We start from the raw sequence: 22,932 nt of genomic DNA, 5'->3' as shown, positions 1-22,932 counted from the left end.
CCCCCCCCCGATCGGTTCGCAGCAGAACATGCGAACAGGCAAAAAATGTGTTCGAACACGTGAACACCATTAAAGTCTATGGGATACGAACATGGAAAATCAAAACTGCTAATTTTAAAGGCTAATATGCAAGTTCTTGTCATAAAAATGTCCTACCCCAGGGGACATGTATCAATACAAAAAAAAGTTTTAAAAACTATAGTTTTTTCGGGGGCAGTGATTTTAATAATGCTTAAAGTGAAACAATAGATGTGAAATATTCCTTTAAATTTTGTACCTGGGGGTATCTATAGTATGCCTGTAAAGTAGCACATGTTACCCATGCTTATAACAGTCCCTGCACAAAATGGCATTTCTAAAGGAAAAAAAGTCATTTAAATCTACTCGTCGGGTCCCAGCAATACAGATAAAAGTAATTGAAAAAAAGGACATGCCCCCCCCCCCCAGTCCATTACCGGACCCTTCAGGTCTGATATGGATATTAAGGGGAACCCCCGTGCCAAATAAAAAAAATGGAGTGGGGTTCCCCCAAAAATCCATTATCCGTGCGCGCAACCTGGCAGGCCACAGAAAAAGAAGGGGGACGAGAGAGCGCCCCCCCTCCTGACCTCCTGAACCGTACTAGGCCACATGCCCTCAACATGGGGAGGTTGTCCCCATGTTGATAGGGACAAGGGCCTCATTCCCACAACCCTTGCCCGGTGGTTGTGGGGGTCTGCGGGCGGGGGGCTTATCGGAATCTGGAGGGTGAAGAAAAAGAAAATCTCGTGCCAAAATATTTTAAACTAAATACTTAATTCCTATAGTGAATTAATAAGTGAAGCTGCTCCCTAAAAAAATACAGAGATCTGAATTTTCTTAGTATGTGGTTGTGGGTAAGGGGCGCTAAATGGTAAATAAACTATATAGTAAAATGCACAGTAAAAATTGCAGTGAAATACAACTTAACTACTTGCATAGAAACTTGTGATAGTAATCTAGTATAACAGTCGGATGACTAAATGATGTCCATGTGTACAATTGAACCAAAATAGAAATAACAAAATATTAGAATAGACAGTCAAATGACTGAAAGGAGTCCAAATTATTGCAGATAGTACAGTCCCAATTGATGGGTAAAGTGCGACGTGCAACGTGCTCATATGTCTTCCAAATCCAAAGTGCAAAAATGAAGTGATCCACCTTCACTAATAAATCACCAAAGATAAAGAGAGATGGCTCCTTACCAAACGATGTTGACCTAATTAATTAAAATAAGGTCAATAGTAGCTTAGTGTTAATATGGGTCGGCTGGATGTCATACAGGTTCCGGTGTCAGCAACAGATAGCGGAACGGATGCCAAAAAGAAGAAAAAAGGCCGCCATAGTGTAAAACGTTTATTTTAAAACATCGAAGTAAAAACACAGTGCCGAGTGGCCCCTTACTTTTGCTGGTGCCCGTATACCGGCACTGAGGCTGTACGCTTGTAGGAAGTCTTGGAGAGAGATGGTCGTATCCTGGGAAGCTGGCGTGCGTTCCACCGCTAGCAGCTCGTTGACCAGTGAGACCGGAAGTGCGTGGCTTGTGCGTGCCCAGGTACCGCCTCGACGTACGTTTCGTCTAAAACGTCATCAGGAAGCTTGAGGGAATTTTGGGGGGACCCCATGCATTTTTGTTTTGGTTCAGGGTTCCCCTTAATATTCATACCAGACCCAAAGTGCCTGGTAGTGGACTAAGGGGGGAACCCATGTCGTTTTTTTCAATTACTTTTATCTGTATTGCTTGGACCCGACAATTCATTATAGCCGCGAGTAGTTTTAAATGACTTTTTTTCCTTTAGAAATGTCATTTTGTGCAGAGACTGTTATAAACACGAGAAACATGAGCTACTTTACAGGCATACTATAGACATCCCCCAGGTACAAAATTTAAAGGAATATTTCACTTTTATTGTTTCACTTTGAGCACTGTTAAAATCACTGCTCCCGAAAAAACTCAATTTTTTAAAAGTTTTTTTTTTAATTGATGCATGGCCCCTGGGGCAGGACCCGGGTCCCCAAACACTTTTTATGACAATAACTTGCATATTAACCTTTAAAATGAGCACTTTTGATTTTTTCCCATAGACGTTTAAAGGGTGCTTCGAATTTGCCGCGAACACCCCAAATTGTTTGCTATTCGGGCAAACAGCCAATGTTTGAGTCGAATTTATGTTCGACCCGAACATAAAGCTCATCTTTATTCCTCACGTAGATCAAAAATAAAGACAGTGGACCAAAGTGGCTATAAAACTTTGTGGCTATTTTACCCCACTGGTCCCCTACCTACATTTACTGATACATCCCTGCCTAATGCTACATTTTGATTGCTGGGCCCTTGGGTGGCAATCAACACCCTTGATATATACAGTGCCACATCCTAAATATTTTGAGAAATGTAGTGGAAAAGATGGACTTTGTAGGCACTATTTTGAAATATGAAAAATTTACTTTTAATAAGTTACAAATAAATATAATTCACAGATGTCAGTTACATCTAGTGAAGCATATAAAACACAAGAATAAATAAAAACAAAAACAAAATGTCAGAATATGAGACCAGGTGACGAAACCACAGGTATAAACTTAGAGAAAAGAGCAAAAGAGCGTGGCGGTTAGAGTTGATATTGCCTGGGTCGACAAAGATCTTGACAACTGTTGGAGTTGCTCAAGAGTTGCTCTACATGTTTCGTGGATCAGAGCCACTTCCTCAGGAGCATTGAGAACTACAGTGTATGAAAAACAATAAACAAAAAGAAAAGAAAAAACATCTCGATGCCTCCCAGCGTAATAGATTTATGTAAAAAACACTTTCCATTTAATTGGGCAAACCGTAGCATCAAATATCTGGGAATTGAAATCTCTTCGGATCTGAAGGACCTCTTTCATCTTAATTTCACTCCAGCAATGAAAGAAACACAGGAGGATCTGAAGAGTTGGAATGCACTAAATATATTTTGGTTCGGATGAGCTTCCTTAATCAAAATGACTATTTTACCACAGTTCCTCTACATCATGCAAACAATTCCTATCGAAATTCCCCTGTCATTCTTAACTACCTTTCGCAGAGCTTGTTCCTCCTTTCTGGAGAGGTAAATCTACAAGAATTAAATTTTCTAGATTGAATCTACCCAAGAATGGGGGAGGCATAGCTCTACCCGACCTCAGAAAATACCATCAGGCTGCCCTTTTAACGAGGATTGTAGACTGGAACTTGCATCATACGGTGAAAGACTGGGTGAACCTCGAACAAACACAATCCCCTCATGATCTAAAATATCTACCTTGGATTAATCTTAAGTACCATTCAAACTCTATCAAAACACATCCCATTATAGGACCCACACTAGAAATCTTCCACAGTACCTTCAAGAGCACAAATCCTTCTATATGGCAAGGCCCTCTAACACCACTTTTGAACAACCCAGACTTTCCTCCCGGTCTAGAAAAATCATTTCCGGCGCATAAGTGGCCTCACGGTAATATCTTATCTAAACACTTCTTTTAAAACTACAAGTTTCTATCTAGAGATGACCTACTTAAGACCATCAAACCCTTTCTCCTATCGCATTGGAATTACATCCAAATCAAACATTTCTTAACCAAGAGAGACAACATCCATCAATGGACAAGACCCTTGACATCATTAGAGAAACTCTGCACCAAAAAAACTCCACAAAGACACATTATCTTGTCTCTTTACAATTCACTATTTGAAGATTCCAACTACATGTCAGTTTCTAGCTGATGGTCAAAGAGGGTCTATGTTTTATGAAAAAGCATGTGTCACTTTTAAACTATCAGAAATATACCTTTTTTTCCAAACTGAAATTAATTAGTTTGGTTTTCTGTGGTTGTACGTAAAACAAGTTAATTGTAAAAGAAAATAAATCAATTCCACACTCAAATATGCATTTCTAGCACACGTTGTTGCTGACACTATGTACAGTTTTTTACTACGTAACACTATGTACAGTTTTTTTTTTTCCCAACTCAGAGAACACTAACCGGAGATATAATCAATTTTGCGTTCATACGCTGTCTCCATCCTGGTTCGCATCATGGTAGGAAATAGCTTTTTTTGCTTTGTTTGTTATGTCAATATATATTTATAGACATACTAAGCCTATGTGGCCATAGGATGGTAAAGTACAAAAAGTGCAAAAGTTTACATAGTAATGAAATCAAAGTGCCCCTACCCAAGTCCGCTAACTCATCCCCCCCCCCCCCCCCCCCATACCCAAACCCACCCCATTCTCTCCGAACCTCAGTCTCTTAACTTATATAACTCTGTGATGACTTATAATCGACCCAATCCTGCCATTTCAGTTTAAATCCCCCTTCACCTTCCTCCCCCATAAACTTAAGCTGTTCGGTATAATAAATGTAATTTATTTTACCAAGACAATTCCTCATTGTTGGGCTCTCAGGATCTTTCCACTGTTTAGGGATCAGGCTCTTTGCTGCATTCAGGATATGGGGGAGCAAGGTTCTCATATATTGTTTACTAGTCATATTTGTCCCATGGAACAAGCAAACCCACAGGTCGACTGCTCTTTTAGTTCCAGTAATTTCCTTGATTACTGATACAACTTTATGCCAATATATATTGATTTTGGGGCACGTCCACCAGAGGTGTGACATGGTTCCGGGTTCCATACAACCCCGCCAGCAGAATCTGGAAGTCTCCCCTTGGAATCGATGTGCAACATCCGGCGTGATATACCATCGTGATATACATTTAAAATTCATTTCTATCATCCCATAGTTAGTTGATGTGATGTGCACCATCTTCAATTTTTTCCCAAAATCTTTCTCAATATCCCCTGTTGCCAGCTCCTCGTCTCATTTTTTAATATACAGAGGTGGCCCCTTATTTTTTAATCCTGACAGTATTTTATAGATCAGTGAGATCCCACCTCTTCTGTTTGTTGCTAGGCACATACGCTCTAGTGGGAGCAGATTTCCCTATAGCCTGATTGGATGAGGAAGGGAGTCCACAAAATGTTTCAACTGTAGATATCTCAGCCAATTCAACTCAAACTTTTCTTTCTGTTCCCCAAGTTCCTTATAAGTACAAATTTTACCATCTTTCAGTATATCCCTTAGTTTTACGTCAGTTTTTTTAATCCAACTCCCTGACAAGCTTACTTTCCCTGGTGCAAAATAATTTGTATCGTATAGTGGGATTAGTAGGGAATTGTATCCCCATTTTTCGTTTTTGTGTACCCTATCCCATATTAACATAGATGTCCGTGTGATGGTGTGCATGTGCTTTTTTGACTGTCTAAATTGTGCCGGAATCCAAATCTCCTTCCCTAACCTAGCTTTATATAAACTACTTTCCAATTTAACCCACAGTTTTTCTTTATTTTCTCTAACCCATTCAACCACCCGTGTCATGTGAATGGCCGTATAGTATGCCTTGATGTCTGGTAACCCCAAACCACCATGCGCCTTGTCTCTGGATAATATAGACATGCTTATACGCGCTTTCTTTTTCCGCCATATAAATCTAATTAATAACTTTTTTAACGTTTTAAATATGCTTCTGGTATTGCAATCGGCAGCATTTGTAATTTATATAGGTTCTTGGGCAGAGTTAACATTTTAAAACTATTTATTCTTCCTAATGTGGACCTCTGTCTGGAAGCAATTTTGTTTAAATCGATTTTAATGTCGTTCATTAGTGGAATAAAATTATGCTGATAAATGTTGTTATTTTGACTCCAAGATATTTTAATTCAGTATCTCTCCAAATAAATGGGAAGTCTTTTTCATATCTGCTTACGTCCTGTGCTTTCACACTAATATTCAAGATTTCGGATTTTAAGGGATTGATTTTAAAATTAGAAACTTCTCTGTAGGCTTTAAGAGTTTTTAAAAGGTTAGGGAGAGATGTAGTTGGATTCGCTATGTATAACAGAATATCATTGGCGTATGCCGCGATTTTATGTTCCCCGTCATCTGTCTGTATCCCTTCAATGTCGGGGTTGTTTCTAATCCTAGACAGTAAAGGTTCTAAAACAAGATAAACAGTAAGAGTGACAAGGGACAACCCTGTCGGGTCCCGTTAAACATCTCAAAAAGCCCGGATACCGTCCCATTTACCTTAACCCTGGCAGTTGGGTGGTTATATAGAGCTTTTATCCACCCCAACATCTTGGGGCCTACCCCATAAAACTCTAAAGTAGTCTGAAGAAATCCCCAGTCTACTCTGTCGAAAGCTCTTTCGGCATCTATCGACAGTAGTAGACCTGGGGACTTACCATCTTTTATTCTCTGTATCAGTAACAGTGTCTTAATACTGTTATCCCTACTTTCCCTACCTGGGATAAACCCCACTTGATCATTATATACCAGTTCATTCATAATATTCTTCATTCTACCAGCTAAGATTTTGGCGAACAACTTTATGTCCGCATTTAATAGGGAGATAGGTCTGTAACTGGAACACAATAAGGGATCTTTACCTTCTTTAGGGATAATTGTAATCGCAGCCTCTAATGCCTCGCAACGAATATCCCAATTAGTGCCAATGCCATTCATATAAGAACACATCCTAGGAACTAAGATATCACTAAATTTCCTATAATATGCAGTTGGAGACTCACTTAGGTTTTCCCTAATTTCCATTTCTGTTATATGGTCCTCTAGAAAGCTAAGTTTGTCTACTGGTATTTTTTTTAAACCGGCTTCCTCTAAAAAAAAAATTATATTCTGATCTCCTTTTCACTTTCTCAGGGGGATCGTTTTGAGATATCGAGTACAGCCTCCCGTAATATTCTTGGAATATTCCCGCAATCTCAGGGGTTGTATATACCCTGTTTCCTTTACTCGTTTGTATGCTTTCAATAAAATTTCCTGTAGATTCGTTTTTTAACATTTTGGCTAGATATTTACCCGACAAGTCCCCCCATTGGTACCTCTCTTTCTTAACTTTATGACAGGCTGATCTATTTTCTTGTTCAATAAGGTCCCTTAGTTCCTCCCTTTTCAGAATAACCGAGTTTCCAGCTGCGCAATCACCTGTTTGTTTATGTCTCTGTTCGAGATCAAGGATTGTTTTATGTAGCTCATCACGTTTCTCCCTACTTTCTTTTTTTTTGGCTGTTCCGATTGCAATCAGAATACCTCTGATATAAGCCTTGTGAGCTTCCCATACTAATGCTTCTGACAGATATTCTGAACTATTTTCTTTAAAATACAGCTCTAATTCTCTTTTGATCCTATCTACGACCTCTTCATCTTGCATTAGATCCTCATTAATTTTCCATATTCTTTTATCCTTTTGTTTTCCCGCTATGTTTAAATTGATTGATACTGGGGCATGATCCAACAAAGTTACTATTCCAATATCGGAACTTTTGACTGTCTCCAAAGATCCATGGTCCACCAAAAATAAGTCAATTCTAGAATACGTCCCGTGGACAGCAGAGTGGAATGAATAATCGCGTAATTTCGGATGTTGTATTCTCCATACATCCATCAGTTGATGTTGATGTAGTTTCTTTTTAAGTGATTTCCGTTGTACATTCCTGCCCCGCTGTGCACGCGTCGTACAATCGACATCTGGGTCCAGGCAGAGATTCATGTCTCCAGCCATAATTACCTTGCCGGACTTGAAATCCATGAACCTCTCAATTACTCCCTTGAGGAATTTAACAGGGTTTTGGTTTGGGCCATAGATATTAGCTATAGAGTAGTCGACTTCATTTAATTTTCCCCTGAGGAAAAGATAGCGCCCCTTCGGGGTCTACCATTCTCTCCCCCAGAGCAAATCTAACTCCCCTGGCAGAGCCAATGGCAACTCCCTTGGCACGTTTAATCGGTGAGTCCCCATAATACCATAGCGGGTAATCATGTGAGCTTATTTTAAGATTAGAGTCCAGTGAAATATGTGTTTCTTGTAATAGAACAATATCTGCTTCAAGATATTTTAATTCTCTCAGAATGTTACTTCTTTTTATGGGATTTATGGCTGGTCCATACCGCCCCCTCCCACCCCTATCTTAGAACCCCCCACCTCCCCCCACCCACAACATCTCCTACCCAGCCTACCCCCCAAAACCTCCCCCTACCACCCCTATCATAATGGGGGATTGCAGCCTTCAAAAGACTCAAGGATCCGTGGATCCTATGTACAGTTTTAATGCTTCCCCAAAGCATGTTTTTGAAAGGATTTTTGAAGTTTTTAGATGTTGCCTTATAAAATTACTCTCCTTACTCTAAGGCCCCGTACACACGAGAAGACATGTCAGATGAAAACGCGGACCGTTTTCATCGGACATGTCTCCTGGGAGCTATTGGTCTGATGTGTGTACACACCATCAGACCAAAATCCCTGTGGACAGAGAACGCGGTGACGTAGAAAACACCGACGCTCTCAAACACGGAAGTGCAATGCTTCCACGCATGTGTCGAATCAATTTGACGCATGCGCGGGATTTCGGGACGCTGGTTACACGTCATAACCAGCGGACATGTCTGATTAGGTGTACTAACCACCGGACATGTTCGACGGACATGTTTCCAGCGGACAAGTTTCTTAGCTTGCTAAGAAACTTTTGTCCGCTGGAAACCTGTCCGCTAGGCCGCACACACGGTCGGACATGTTCGCGGAAACTGGTACGCGGACCAGTTTCAGCGGACATGTTCGACCGTGTGTACGCGGCCTTAGTACATGTATCCCATGGCAGTGCTATAGCATTTTTTTTTACAGTAGTTTGCCTATTAGCTCTTTAAATGGCAGAATTTAACACTAAGATTTAAGAATTTCAAACAAGATTTCCCTTGGCGCATTAAACCTGGAGGATTCACCCATCACTATTTTACACCTTGCTTTCAGACTACATGTTCATCTAAGTCTGCTGTCTACATGGTGCCTTGTCTGCTGTGCAATTGCATTGCAGAAGGAACAGGTTTGTTAACCTGTTAAAGTACTAAAAATAAATCAATCTACTGATAGGTTCAACAGGTAGTAAAACTATGTTACTTTGACTCAGAAAAACAAAAACTGTTATGTTAATGCTAGTAAGTCATATAGGTCTTTAGGACCTGATCCACAAAAACCCGGCGGAACGTAATTTTTCCTATTTAAGTTACACCGCCGCAAAATCTCTACCTAAGTGCCCGACCCACAAAGCACTTACCTAGAAATTTTGAGCGGTGTAACTTAAATCCGTCCAGCGCAAGGCGTTCCTAATTTAATGGGGCGAGTCCCATTTAAATTAGGCGCGCTCCCGCGGCGGACGTACTGCGCATGCTCCCGACGTCATTTTCCCGACGTGCTTTGCGCGGTTTTACGTTGCGCCGGGTTTTGAGAATCACGACGGGCGTAAAAAAAAAGAGTTGTGACGGGAAAAAAAAATATAAAAATAAAAAAAAGACAGCGACGCGGGGTAGAAGGGTCTGCTTTTACAAGGTGTAAACAGTTTAGGCCTTGTAAAAGCAGCCCTAATTTTGCGACAGCAAACTAATACTTACGGAGAAAAAACGAAGCGTAAAAGCTTTGTGGATCTCCGTAAGTGCTAATTTGCATACCTGAATCGGCATTTCGACGAGAAATGCCCCCAGCGGCGGCTGCGGTACTGCATCCTAAGATCCGACAGTGTAAGTCCCTTACACATGTCGGATCTTCTGCCTATCTATGTGAAACTGATTCTGTGGATCAGTTCCATAGATAGAGACAGGGATACGACGGCGTATCAGTAGATACACCGGCGTATCCCTTTTGAGGATCAGGCCCTAAATCTCTAGATCTTTAATCTCTAGATCTATTGATCATTCTGACCTGATGTTTTACAATTTTACAATTTTTTGGATATTGGTACCTCTGTTTTAAGTATAAAGTTCCCCTGATTTTTTATGCCTTTAATTTAAACAGATGTAAAAAATGGTGACTTTTCACTGCTAATTACAGCTATATTTTACAAAGTATAAGCAGCTCCTTTAATACTATTTGGCCAAAACAGTAATCTTCTTGGTTCAAGTGTGACAATTTGACTCCAAGGGGAGCCTTGTTTCATTTGAATGCCACTCACTGGTTTTCAGACACTTGTCAGGCAAGGCGTCATTTACTTTTATTGTAAGTAAACTGACTGATCACACAGCCACAAAGAAAGAGCAAACAGAAATAAACTAGTTTAACCACTGCTGATGTAGCCAAGTGAATGTAATGTACAGTAGGTACTGGTGTCTTAGCTGAATCACAGTTAAGCTGGCCAAATATCACTATCATTTTGTTTGAACATTTGTATGGAAATTCTGAAAAAATGTTAATCAGAGCATTCAATCTTGCCATAATTGAGTCAATTTGAAAACCCATAAATGTTCATTCAGAGCTGCTACTTGAATGGATATCCAATTCCAAATGTATTAAACAGGTTTCCGTTGTGCCTACCTAGTATGTGTGCATTACAATACAGTATGTATGATTTTTTTCCTGAACAAAAAACAAATTCACAGTTACAATTTCATTCATTTTCCATCCTGATCCTTAAAATGTTCTTGTCACTACAGTTGAAAACAATTGTTTGCCCCATTAACCAATACAAAATGGATCAAACATTCCTAAATTGAAAAATGTTGAACAAAATTATACCACTGTACTGCAAACTTTAAATGCTTTTCTTACCTTAACTATGGGTACTGAAGCTGTGGCTGTCTCCCGTGTCTTCTGTGGCTGCCTGGCCCCCTGGCCCTGCTGTGGGTCACAGGTGGGACACTGTGGATGGCTGGTTGCCACCCTGGCCCTGCTGTGGGTCACTGTGGGTGGCTGGTTGGCACCCTTTCACTGCTGTAGATCACTGTGGGTGGCTGGGTGGCACCCTGGCCCTGCTGTAGGTAGTTGGCTGGCACCTGGTCCCTGGCCCTGCTGTTGGTCACTATGAGTGGCTGGGCTAGCACCCTGCCTAGGCCCTGCTGTGGGTAGCTGGATGGAACCTGGTTCCTGGCCCTGATGTGGGTAGCTGGCTGGCACCTGGTCCCTGGCCCTGCTGTGGGTGGCTGGGCTGGCACCTGGTAACTGATGTTGGCCATGGTCGGTGCCTGGCTGGTCCATGCTGTGGGTGGCTGGGCTGGCACCTGGTCCCTGCTGTGGGTGGCTAGGCTTGTACCTGGTCCCTGCTGTGGGTGGCTGGGCTGGCACCTGGTCCCTGCTGTGGGTGGCTGGGCTGGCACCTGCTGTAGGTGGCTGGGCTGGTGGCTGGGCTGGCACCTGGACTGGCACCTGGACTTTGCTGTAGGTGGCTAGACTGAGACCTAGTCCCTGCTCTGGGTGGCTGGGCTGGGACATGATGTGAGTGGCTGGGCTGGCACCTGCTGTGGGTAGCTGGGCTGGCATCTGGTCCCTGCTGTGGGTGCTGGGCTGGCACCTGCTGTGGGTGGCTGGGCTGGCGGCTGTGCTGAAACCTGGTCCCTGCTGTGGGTGGCTGGGCTGGCGGCTGTGCTGAAACCTGGTCCCTGCTGTGGGTGGCTGAGCTGGTGGCTGGGCTGGCACCTGGTCCATGCTTTGGGTGGCTGGGCTGGCGGCAGTGCTGGCGGCAGGGCTGGCAACTGGTCCCTGCTGTATGTGGCTGGGCTTGCGGCTGGGTTGACACCTGGTCCTTGCTGTGGGTGGCTGGGCTGATGGCAAGGCTGGCACCTGGCATCTGCTATGAGAGGCTGAGCTGGCGGCTGGACTGGCAACTGGTCCCTTCTGTGGATGGCTGGGCTGGCACCTGGTCCCTGTTGTGGCTTGCTGGTGTGTCCTCTTCTCTTCCTCCATTCTGGGTGGGCACTATTTGCCGAGGCGAGGGGTGGAAAGGGACCCGGAAGTAGGCAGCAGCCTATCCAGGTATACTATTAGATTTGTAGCAGGTGAGCAGGCCCATTGTGAAGAGCAACACATAATGATGTCGCGAGGGCATGCCTCTGTGCACTGGGCCTGCTCCCCTGCTGGAAAGCTTCCTGTGCTGGCTTCTTCTATCCGGGCCCGGCCTTCTTCCCTTCCTAAATCATCATCATGCGTGCTGCTGGGGCCCAGCCGAGTCCCAAAAAAGATTGTTGCTGCCGCCCCGGACCAGTCCAAGAATAAGCAGCCAGTGCCTGGACTGGCCCAGACCCCAGTGAATACCAACAGGCGGCGCCGGCATACCCCCTTGTGTGCCCAGGCCCGCAGACCACAGCCAAAATACCTGTCCGCTCAGCCTGCCCCTGGTTGCAATGCATCTGTTTACACCCCTGGCAAAAACTACCCAACATGTCACATTCAATCCCTCCCAATGATGTGAGCTGTCAATCAACATCCAGGTGGACATGATGAACATGACGGGGAGCTATTCCCTCAGTTCCCCATCAGGCACTTCCTACTTCTAGTACAAAACCTATTGACCATGAGGCTGTTAGTGTGACGGGTGCAGTGGACAGTGAGAAATGGGGCATACTCAGAAAGGAGTGTCAATAATTGTAACAGATTCATGTACATGTCTCTGATCCTGATACTAATGGTCAAATGAGCTATTTTCAGTCGTAAAGCAATGGAAAACATACAACAGGCACAGCAAATAGCCTAATAATATTATTTTCTTTTGGCTCCTTCCCACAGAGCAAATGTATACGCACTTTCACTGGGTAAATTGCTATGCAAATGTCTTTATAAATAGACCTCCTGGTGTGTAAGTATTACAGTAGTGCATTTTACAACTTTAAGCAAAATGAATCCATAGCACCAAACAATCAGCACATATAGTCCACTAAAGTCCATTATCTTATAGCAGAATGTTCAAGATAAAATCACTGTAGCATATGCATTTCGACAATGCAGGGTCTTGATGCCAGGTTCTTGAATGAAATAGAATACTAAGCCTTCCGCAGACTGTAATGTGACAATTATTTGTTGCTTTTTTATAGTGTTGTGGAGAACATGGATTGTGCAATCATGAATATCTGACATCAATCACATGAGCGGGTGAGCTGTCTTCTGTTTGCTTGCTAAAATACATCTTTATCAAATATTGAACTGTATTCCAGCAAGTTATATGCCACTTCTTGTAAAACAAACAGGGTTCTGTCTTTTTCTGGTCTCTATTGAAGACCTTGTTATGTACTACTATGTATATTTTATAGCAGTGAACTTTAGAAAATAATTCTTCCAATTGTGTACATTTAAATGCCACATGTATCTTCCACTATTCAAATTATAATTCCAAAGAAACTTTTTTTTGTTTGTTTTAGTTTCTCCTGGTAAATATTAATAATGCACATCTCAGAGCAAAAGTAGTCCCTAGAACAATAAGGGGATACACATGTTCATGCACCAAAGTCACAAGGAGAAAAGAAGTCTAAATATAGTTTATTAGGACATTGTGGGACCATTAGTGTTGATTTACTAAAACTGGACAATGCAAAATTTGGTGTAGCTGTGCATGATAGCCAATCAGCTTCTAACTTCAGCTAGTTCAATTAAAGTGGATGTAAACCCACTCTCATCCTTTCTAAACTACTGCCATAGTGCTGATCTATAAGGATATACATGCCTCCTGCATGTATCCTTACCTGTCAAATGTCTCCCCTCTGTTTGTTATGAGACCTGAAAAACTGCAGATTCTGTGGGTGGATCTGTTGTCTGGAGCTTGGTGGGTGGAGTTGTGATGTCAGTAGACTCTCCGCCCACCTCTACACTCCCCTTGTCAACATTCATTTTTTCCTATGTATTTCTTACACTGAATTCTGCTATGATCACTAACATCCAGTCAAAATCCAGAAAAGAAACAACATGACTTCAGAAAAGGAGTGGGGGTGGGAATTAAACAATAAGGCCTGTCTGAAGCTAGTGCATAAGATATGTAAATAACCTGTCACTCACAGCAAGGGGGAGGAACGGACTAAGGTTTTTCTCTGTAAGTCCGTTTTATTTCACTGAACAATAAATGAGGATTGCTCAGAGCTGGATTAACTCTGTGTGGCAAGACTGGGCACAGATGATAGGAAATCTTATACTCTACATTGTGACATAAAAATAAAAAATAAAAATAAATTTGGGTTTACATCCACTTTAAGCTTTAACAAAAAAAAAACTATTTCTATGCAGAGCTGCACAAGATTTTGCACTCTCTAGTCTTAGTAAATAAACCCCACTGTGTGTGTGTTGATACTAATAGGGTGAGACCTGAAGACCCAATAAGTCTCCAACTTATTTAGGAGTAGGTTGTAGACTTATTTGGTAGGACTGTAGGATTTGTATTAAAGTGTCACAGCTAGGGTCTCTATCTCGTGATCAACACAAGAATACAAATATAAATGACTCACAAGGATAGGGCCCAATGACACGAACATTGAATCACTCATAATGGATCACATATGCTCTTTGAGTTACTGGCAATAATTATAGTAAATCAGTTCCGAATTCCCTAAGTTCACATGACTACCAGCCCAAATCCAACAAAATAGTCTGCTGCAGATTCTACTAAAGCCACTGAGGATGAAGGTTCAAAAGAGTCCCAGGCCCCCACCCCCCAAAATACCATTAGGGATGAGCCGAACCCCCCTGTTCATTTTGCATCCAGAACATGCGAACGGACCAAAAGTAAACATTCGAACGCGCAAACATTCGAACACCATTAAAGTCTATGGGACTCGAACGTGAGAAGTCAAAAGTGCAAATTTTAAAGGCTAATATGCAAGTTATTGTCCTAAAAAGGGTTTGGGGACCCAGGTCCTGCCCCAGGGGACATGATTCAATGCAAAAAAAAAAGTTTTAAAAAACGGACATTTTTTTGGGAGCAGTGGTTTTAATGATGCTTAAAGTGAAAAAATAAAAGTAAAATATTCCTTTAAAGCGGGGGTTCACCCAATTTTTTTTTTTTTAATTACATCTAGCAGAGCCAGCATACTAAGGACATTACATTTCGGTAGGTCATTTTTTTTCTCTGTACATACCTTTATATTCTGATGTTGTCCAGGGCTTCCGGGTTCCGATGACTGCGGGACTGGGCGTTCCTATCCTTCCGTTCGATGATTGACGGCTTGTGAAACAGGTGACCTGTCGCACAACGCGCGTCACCAGATGTCGGGAAATAGCCGAGCTGGGAGTCGGCACTATACGGCGCTTGCGCAGTCAGCTCTACACGGCGGGTGCAGGCGCCGTATAGTGCCGACTCGCAGCTCGGCTATTTCTGGAAATCTGGTGACGCGCGTTGTGCGACAGGTCACCTGTTTCACAAGCCGTCAATCATCGAACGGAAGGATAGGAACGCCCAGTCCCGCAGTCATCGGAACCCTGAGGCTGGGATAGGAACGCCCAGTCCCGGAGTCATCAGAACGCGGAAGCCCTGGACAAAATCAGGATATAAAGGTAAGTACAGAGAAAAAAAAAAACTGCCGAAATGAAATGTCCTTACTATGCTGGCTCTAATGTAAAAAAATCGTTTTTAGGGTGAACCTCCACTTTAAATATCATACCTGGGGGCTGTCTATAGTATGCCTGTAAAGTGGCACATGTTTCCCGTGTTTAGAACATTCGAATGTGAGAAGTCAAAAGTGCAAATTTAAAAGGCTAATATGCAAGTTATTGTCCTAAAAAGGGTTTGGGGACCCGGGTCCTGCCCCAGGGGACATGATTCAATGCAAAAAAAGTTTTAAAAACTGCCATTTTTTGGGAGCAGTGGTTTTAATGATGCTTAAAGTGAAAAAATAAAAGTAAAATATTGCTTTAAATATCATACCTGGGGGGTGTCTATAGTATGCCTGCAAAGTGGCACATGTTTCCCGTGTTTAGAACAGTCCCTGCACAAAATGAAATTTCTAAAGGAATAAAAGTCATTTAAAACTACTCACGGCTGTAATGTCGGGTACCAGCAATATGGATGAAAATTATTGAGAAAAACAGCATGGGTAACCCGCCAGCCCCTTACTAGGCCCTTTGGGTCTTGTATGGATATTGAGGGGAACCCCGCACCCCCAGGCCCTATATACTCTGAACAGCAGTATACATGTGGTCCAAACAAGACAGGGACTGTAGGTTTGTTCTTAAGTTGAATCTGTTTGTAATTTGGAACAGGTACATTTTGTAAGTGTAGCTCCAGCCAAAAAGTACATTTTTAAGCTTTTTGGATAACATAGGGAATGGTTATCATCACCCCTGTAACATTTGTTTTGCTGTCTGTGCCCCTGTTCAGAAGATTTCACCTCACGTTCTGTCCCAATGACAATTGGATTTTGAAACTTTGGGGTTTTTAGGGAAACAAGGATTGGTGATAAAACATGAGTGGAGACACCTTTTTCCCATATTGACTCTTACAGGAGAGAATTTCCCTTCCTAGGGGTAGATTTCCTCTCTTTTACTGTTGTCTCCCTCGTTTGTAAGTAGGAGTTGTTTGTAATGTTCGGATGTTTTAAAGTAGGGGACTGCCTGTAAATATTATACGGCCTGCCCTATATAAGCTGCAGAATATTTGGCCTTGGGTGTTGGTGGTACCAGAATACTGTAAAACCTAACAGTTACTCTCGGTGGGCGCTGGAACAGGCCCTGCTGTGAAATATTATATCAAGAATTGTAATTACATGCCCCTGTTGAACAGGGATAGAAAAATTGGGACTTTGGTGGTGGTGGTGCCACAACAATGTAAGTTACTCTTGGTGGGCGCAGGAACAGGCCCTGCTGTGAAATATTAGATCAAAAATTGTAATTACACACCCCTGTTAAACAGGGGCAGAAAAATTCGGTCTTAGGCAGTGATGGTAGTGCCACAATACTGTAACCCCTCACAGATTCTGTTGTTGAGCGCAGGAATGAGCCCTGCTGTGAAAAATTAGATCAAAAATTTTAATTACGTACCCCTGTTAAACAAGGGCAGAAAAATTGAACCTTAGGCGGCGATGGTGGCACAACACTGTAAAGCCTCACAGATACTCTTGTTGAACGCTGGAATGGGCCCTGCTGCGAAATATTACAGCAAAAATTTTAATTACACACCCCTGTTTAACAAGGGCAGAAAAATTGTGCCTTAGGCACTGGTGCTGGTGCCATAACACTGCAACCCCTCACAGATACTCTAGTTGAGCACAGGAACGAGCCCTGCTGCAAAATATTATAGCAAAAATTGTAATTACACACCCCTGTTTTAGGCACTGGTGCTGGTGCCACAACACTGCAACCCCTCACAGATACTCTAGTTAAGCGCAGGAATGAGTCCTGCTGCGAAATATTGCAGCAAAAATTGTAATTACACTCCCTGTTAAACAGGAGCAGAAAGATCTGGCTTTAGGCACTGGTGCCACAAAACTGCAACCCCTCACAGATATTCTAGTTGAAAGCAGGAACAAGCCCTGCTGCAAAAAATTACGGCAACAATTTTAATTACACACTCCTGTTAAACAGGGGCAGAAAAATTGGGCCTTAGCCACTGGTGGTGGTGCCCAGAAACAAAAATGTTCTTAGAAGCTATAGACATGAACATTGAGGAGGAATAGGATAGTCACTCAGCATAACAGGATAGTCACTCAGCATCAGCATAGGCAGTCTTCAAGGCATCAGGTGCTTGGTAGCTGGTGATCAAAGACTGATTCATTTTTATAAGTGTGATCCGATCAACCGAGTCTGTGGACAGGCACACTCTGTGATCGGTTACAAAGCCTCCAGCAGCACTGAATGTTTGTTCTGAAAGAACACTGGATGCAGCACAGTCCAGTAGCTCAATTGCATACAATTGCAAGCTCTGGCTAGTGATCCATCCTCAAGACCCAGTAAGCCAGTGGATTTTTGGTTGGAAAGGTCTCCGAGTCTGATCTTGCCCCTAGGTATTCCTGCACCATGTAAATCAGATGCTGGCGATGGTTGCTGGAACCGATCAGACCTTGGGGCTGCAGACTAAATAATTGTCTGAACGCATCAGTCAGACAGCCATCTTCTCCACTGCTCCTTCTGTGACTGACTGAAGCCTCAGCAACACGTTGTCTAGGACTAGGAAATTGTAACCTCCCAGGCTCTGGAAACACATTGCACAAACCTTTCTGCAAGGCCTCCCGAAGATGTTTTATCCTCTGCTCCCTTTGCGACGCTGGATAAGTTCCGCAACCTTACCCTTGTAACGTGGACCAAGAAGAGTTGCCAGCCAGTAATTATCCCTCTCCTTGATACCACAAATCCAATGGTCCTTTCGCAGGCTTTCCAGGATCAGGGAGGCCATGCAGTGTAGGTTTGCTGAGGCATTCGGTCCGGAGTCCTCTGGGTCACTAAGGACGACATTATCCGCAGCCATCTATTTCCAGTCACGTACAAGTCCATGGGTTTCTGAGGACTGAAAACGACCCCTTGAAGACTGCTGCTGATGCTGAGTGCTAGGCTCCACCTTCATGCTGACACAATCCTCATCCTCCTCCTCTTCCTGTGAGATTGGCGGGCCCACAGGAATACTGTTTGGATAAAGGGGGCCTTGAGAGGTAAGGAAGTCCTCCTCTTCCTCCCTCTGTTCTGCCTCAAGTGCCCTGTCCATTATTCCATGTAGCGTGTGCTCCAACAGGTAGACAAGAGGGACAGTATCACTGATGCATGCACTGTCACTGCTCACCATCCTTGTGGCCTCCTCAAATGGTGACAGGACAGTGCGTGCATCCTTGACCATGAGCCACTGGCTTGGCAAAAAAAATCCAAGCTCCCCTGATCTGTCCTTGTGCCATACTTGCACAGGTAGTCATTGATGGCCCTCTGCTGTGTGTGCAGCCACTGCAGCATTGCCAACGTTGAGTTCCACCTGGTGGGCATGTCACAGATGAGGTGGTTCTAGGACAGGTTGTATTCCTTGCATATGTCTGATGGGTGAGGAGGGTGCCCTGGAAGTGGTGGTGGTCACCTGTGTGCTAGATCCGTCATTCTTTCTGCAGCTATTTTTCTTGCTTGAATTTTTCCCATTATGGGCATGAGTGGGGTCTCATGTCTAAGTTTTGCCTAAGGCCTCACAAAGCCTAGAGCCGCCTATATATATATATATACAGTATATATATATATATATATATATATATATATATATATATATATATATATATATATTAAAAGCCAGAAGCTACAATACAGCAGCTGCTGACTTTAAATAAATTGACACTTACCTGTCCAGGGTGCCCGTAATGTCGGCAGTCGAAACCGAGCAATCGGTCAGCTCTCGGCTGCCCCGTCGCCATCCTCTGTGAGGGATTTAGGAAGTGAAGCGTTGAGGCGTCACTTCCCGGTTCCCTACTGTGCATCTGCGAGTCGTGCTGCGTGTCCTCGCCGGTCCCCGCTGTCTTCTGGGACCAGTGTGTTTCCCAGAAGACAGCGGGGGGACGGGAAGGGACGTGACTCCTGCAGGAGTCTATGCCCGGAAGTGGGTGCAGATACCTGTATTATACAGGTATCTGCACCTCCTCCCCCCTGAAAGGTGCCAAATGTGACACAGAAGGGAGGGGAGGGTTCCAAAAGCGGAGGTTCACTTTTTGTGTGGACCTTCGCTTTAATCTTTGACAAAAGAAACTGGAAGCTGATTGGTTTTGCACCAGACTTTGCAATTTTAGTAAATAAACCCCATAGTATCAAGCCAATTTACATAGTACAAACTTAGACCACATTTGTAGATGGTACCGCAAAGCCCTCCCTTGCAGGGGAACCATGGGGGGGGGGCAGAAATATACTGTGTTTATTAATTTAAAAAAAACTCTCATCTTTGTTTTTGTATCTGTAAAGTTCCATATTGAACTTTGAGTTTTTTAGAGGGGGCCGGTATAAGACAGGTGGCCTGGTGAGGGGAGGAATTATACATTTGAAACAGGTAATATGTCAGCACTATACTAGTATGGGAGATAAATAATTGTTCAGGGAATTATAAAATAATAACATGGCCCTGCACCCAATCAAAGGGGAATTAATTTTACAAGTGTAGGTGTTGACAAGGAAGCAATATACTTTTCTTTATTTTAGGGCAATGCTTTTGTGTGTTACAAAGTTCTGTGATACATCATTTTTTTCTTTCCTTGCAATTATGCATTGCACAGAAAGGGCCGTGATCAATTTTATGATGTAAAAACGGATATAATTAGATTCATACAGCCACTTCTATGGCTTCATTTATCACCTCTACATGACATGTGTATTGTGGTTAGTTGATTACTTTATATATTTATTTGTTTCAGGCATGCTATTCTTCAAATAAAAATGAATGCAGGGTATATATCCAGTAGACTTCCTCTTATTATAGCTGATTGTCCCTCTGTAGCCACTAGTGGGGTGATAAATCGGTGCTTTATAATATACAGTAGAAGATATTGTGAAGACCAGCTTACATATTGATAACATGCAGCAAGGAAGGAAGGCTGTGAACCAGTGGGAAATATATATTCTGTATATATAAAATCTAAAAACATCGGATGTGATAAAAAAGTATATTTTGATAAATAATGTATTACTTACCAGCATCCATCATCTGTGTTATAAATATCTTTGTGTGCTAAGAATGCTTTCCAAGGAGAAGACTGATGTATGTAGCAATCATAGAAAGTGAAGGTGTTGGCATACCGTGAATAGCTAGTCTTTAATGTTGATTCCCTGTTCACTGTGTACTTGCAAATGTCTTTCTTGCGGTTTGAGTGCACTGGATGTACTGTGTTAAATTCCCAAAACATCAATAATATGATAAAATATGATGGCAAGGAAGTGACATGGTTTTTAGATGTGGAGACATACTAAAAACACGTCAAGTGTATTTTTAGGGTATAGGACATTTAATATTTACAGAGTAAAACACACACTATTATGTCTGTTGGTCTATGCTCAAGGCAATAATGCCTAAAGGTGAACAGAGATATACAGGGGCTTATAAGCAAGGCCTAGGGCAACAAAGTCATTCTACATCTGTTCTGTGTATAACAAGCAATTTAAAAGGAATCTACGAAGAAAAGCTCTGAAAAAATACCTGTATGCAACTTTATCCCTGTGCAATATAGTATACATTATTAACTATTTCAGTTGTTGCCTTATGAGCAGTTATCTCCATTAGCAACTGGGAATATTTGTGTGTGTATATATATATATATATATATATATATATATATATATATATATATTAGAATAAGAAACAAGGATTAGTGTGTATGAAATATTGTTGTTGGTAAGTGGTTAGCCTAGCTAGCTGTACACATATGACATGCTTCAGATTGAGAACCTAATTCATTTAACAGGTCCTTTTGACTTGCAGGAATGTTAGGTGTGTGTTATGGGAGATGCCCTGCTATTTACCCATCGTAAATTTAAATACAGGGAAGAGATACCATCTGAGTTAAATACTGTAGTGGAGACTCGACAGTGCCAAATTCATTAGCTAGATAAAGGCCTTGTAGTTCCCTTTGTAAACCAACCCTTCAAAGGGTGTTAGACACGCTGAGAATATTTCTTTGATCTGTTCAGGAATGGACAATTTTCCCGGATATGATGATGCAAAGTTAAGTGCCCCATTCTCTTTAATTAATTTCTCTTCAAACTAATTATCTCCCCGAGAGAGGAGGTGCTAGTGAGGGGCTGAGCTATGCTAAATTAAGGGGAAGGGGAAATTGTCCAATCTTGGAGGAGATAAGCACCAAGGGAGGAGAGGGGTAACATCAATCCACCAATCAGGGGGGTCCTGCTCAAGTCAATGAGAGATAGGCCTATATTAATGTAAGGGTAGGGGAGAAGGAATCATGAGTCTGATGTGGGCCCACACACATCACTACTTGTAAATATCAGGTCAGCTCCCAGCACTTAAGGTATACCTGTTTGTCATATGTTTGTTTGATTGCTGTTTGTATTTTGATGAATATACTCTGTTTTATTTTATTTTAACCTACTATTTTGTTCCTTGGTGTAGACTATAGATAGATGGCTGTGTTTTAGACTTTCAACTACTCACCAATAAATGCTGTTATTGTGTTCTACTAGGTAGAAAGTAAAGCTTTTGTAACTAGTTTAAATAAAGGTACATTGGGCCAAATCCTCAAAAGAGATACGACGGAGTAACTGATGTTACTCCGTCGTATCCCTGGTCCTAACTATGGAACTGATCCACAGAATCAGTTTCCCATAGTTAGGACGAAGATCCGACATGTGTAATTGAATTACACTGTCGGATCTTAGGATGCAGTACCGCATCCGCCGCTGGGGGCATTTTGCGTCGAAATGCCACCTCGGGTATGCAAATTAGGACTTACGGAGATCCACAAAGCTTTTCAGCTTTGTTTTTTCTCCGTAAGCTTTATTTTGCAAACGCAAAATTAGGGCTGCTTTTACAAGGTGTAAACTGTTTACACCTTGTAAAAACAGACCTTTCTTGCTCGCGACGCGATTTTTTTAAAATTAAAAAAAAAAATTGGCGCTGTATCTTTTTTTTTACCCGACGCAACTTTATTGTCCCGTCGCAATCAACAAAGCCCGACGTAACGTAATTTTGCGCTATGCACGTTGGGAAAATGACGTCACGAGCATGAGCAGTACGGACGGCGCGGGAGCGCGCCTCATTTAAATGTGAATCGCCCCCTGGAAAAGAGGAACGCCTTGCGCCAGCCGGATTTAAGTTACACCGCTCAAAATTTCTAGGTAAGTGCTTTGTGGATCGGGCACTTAGTTAGAGATTTTGCAGCGGTGTAACTTAAATGGAAAAAGTTGCGTTGCGCCGGGTTTTTGAGGATTAGGCCCATTGTCCTTAAAAAAAAAAACATGTTGTTTAGTGGAAACCTCTTTCTGCCATAGTAATCTCCCCTACTCAGACTGGTTTGGTGATCCTGAAGAACAAAATAATGGCCATTGCAACTTTCTTTGTTGATATGATATTTACACAGCCATTTAAAACGCAAGTTTTTAGGAAAAATAAATTTTAATGAATTTTTGTGCACACAAGCACAATATATTACCCAATGTTTTGGTCAAATATAAAATCT

This window comes from Rana temporaria, chromosome 10 (assembly GCF_905171775.1).
Source record: "Rana temporaria chromosome 10, aRanTem1.1, whole genome shotgun sequence".
NCBI lineage: Eukaryota > Metazoa > Chordata > Amphibia > Anura > Ranidae > Rana > Rana temporaria.
The sequence above is the reverse complement of the archived record's forward strand: the minus strand, read 5'-3'. Positions refer to the sequence as shown.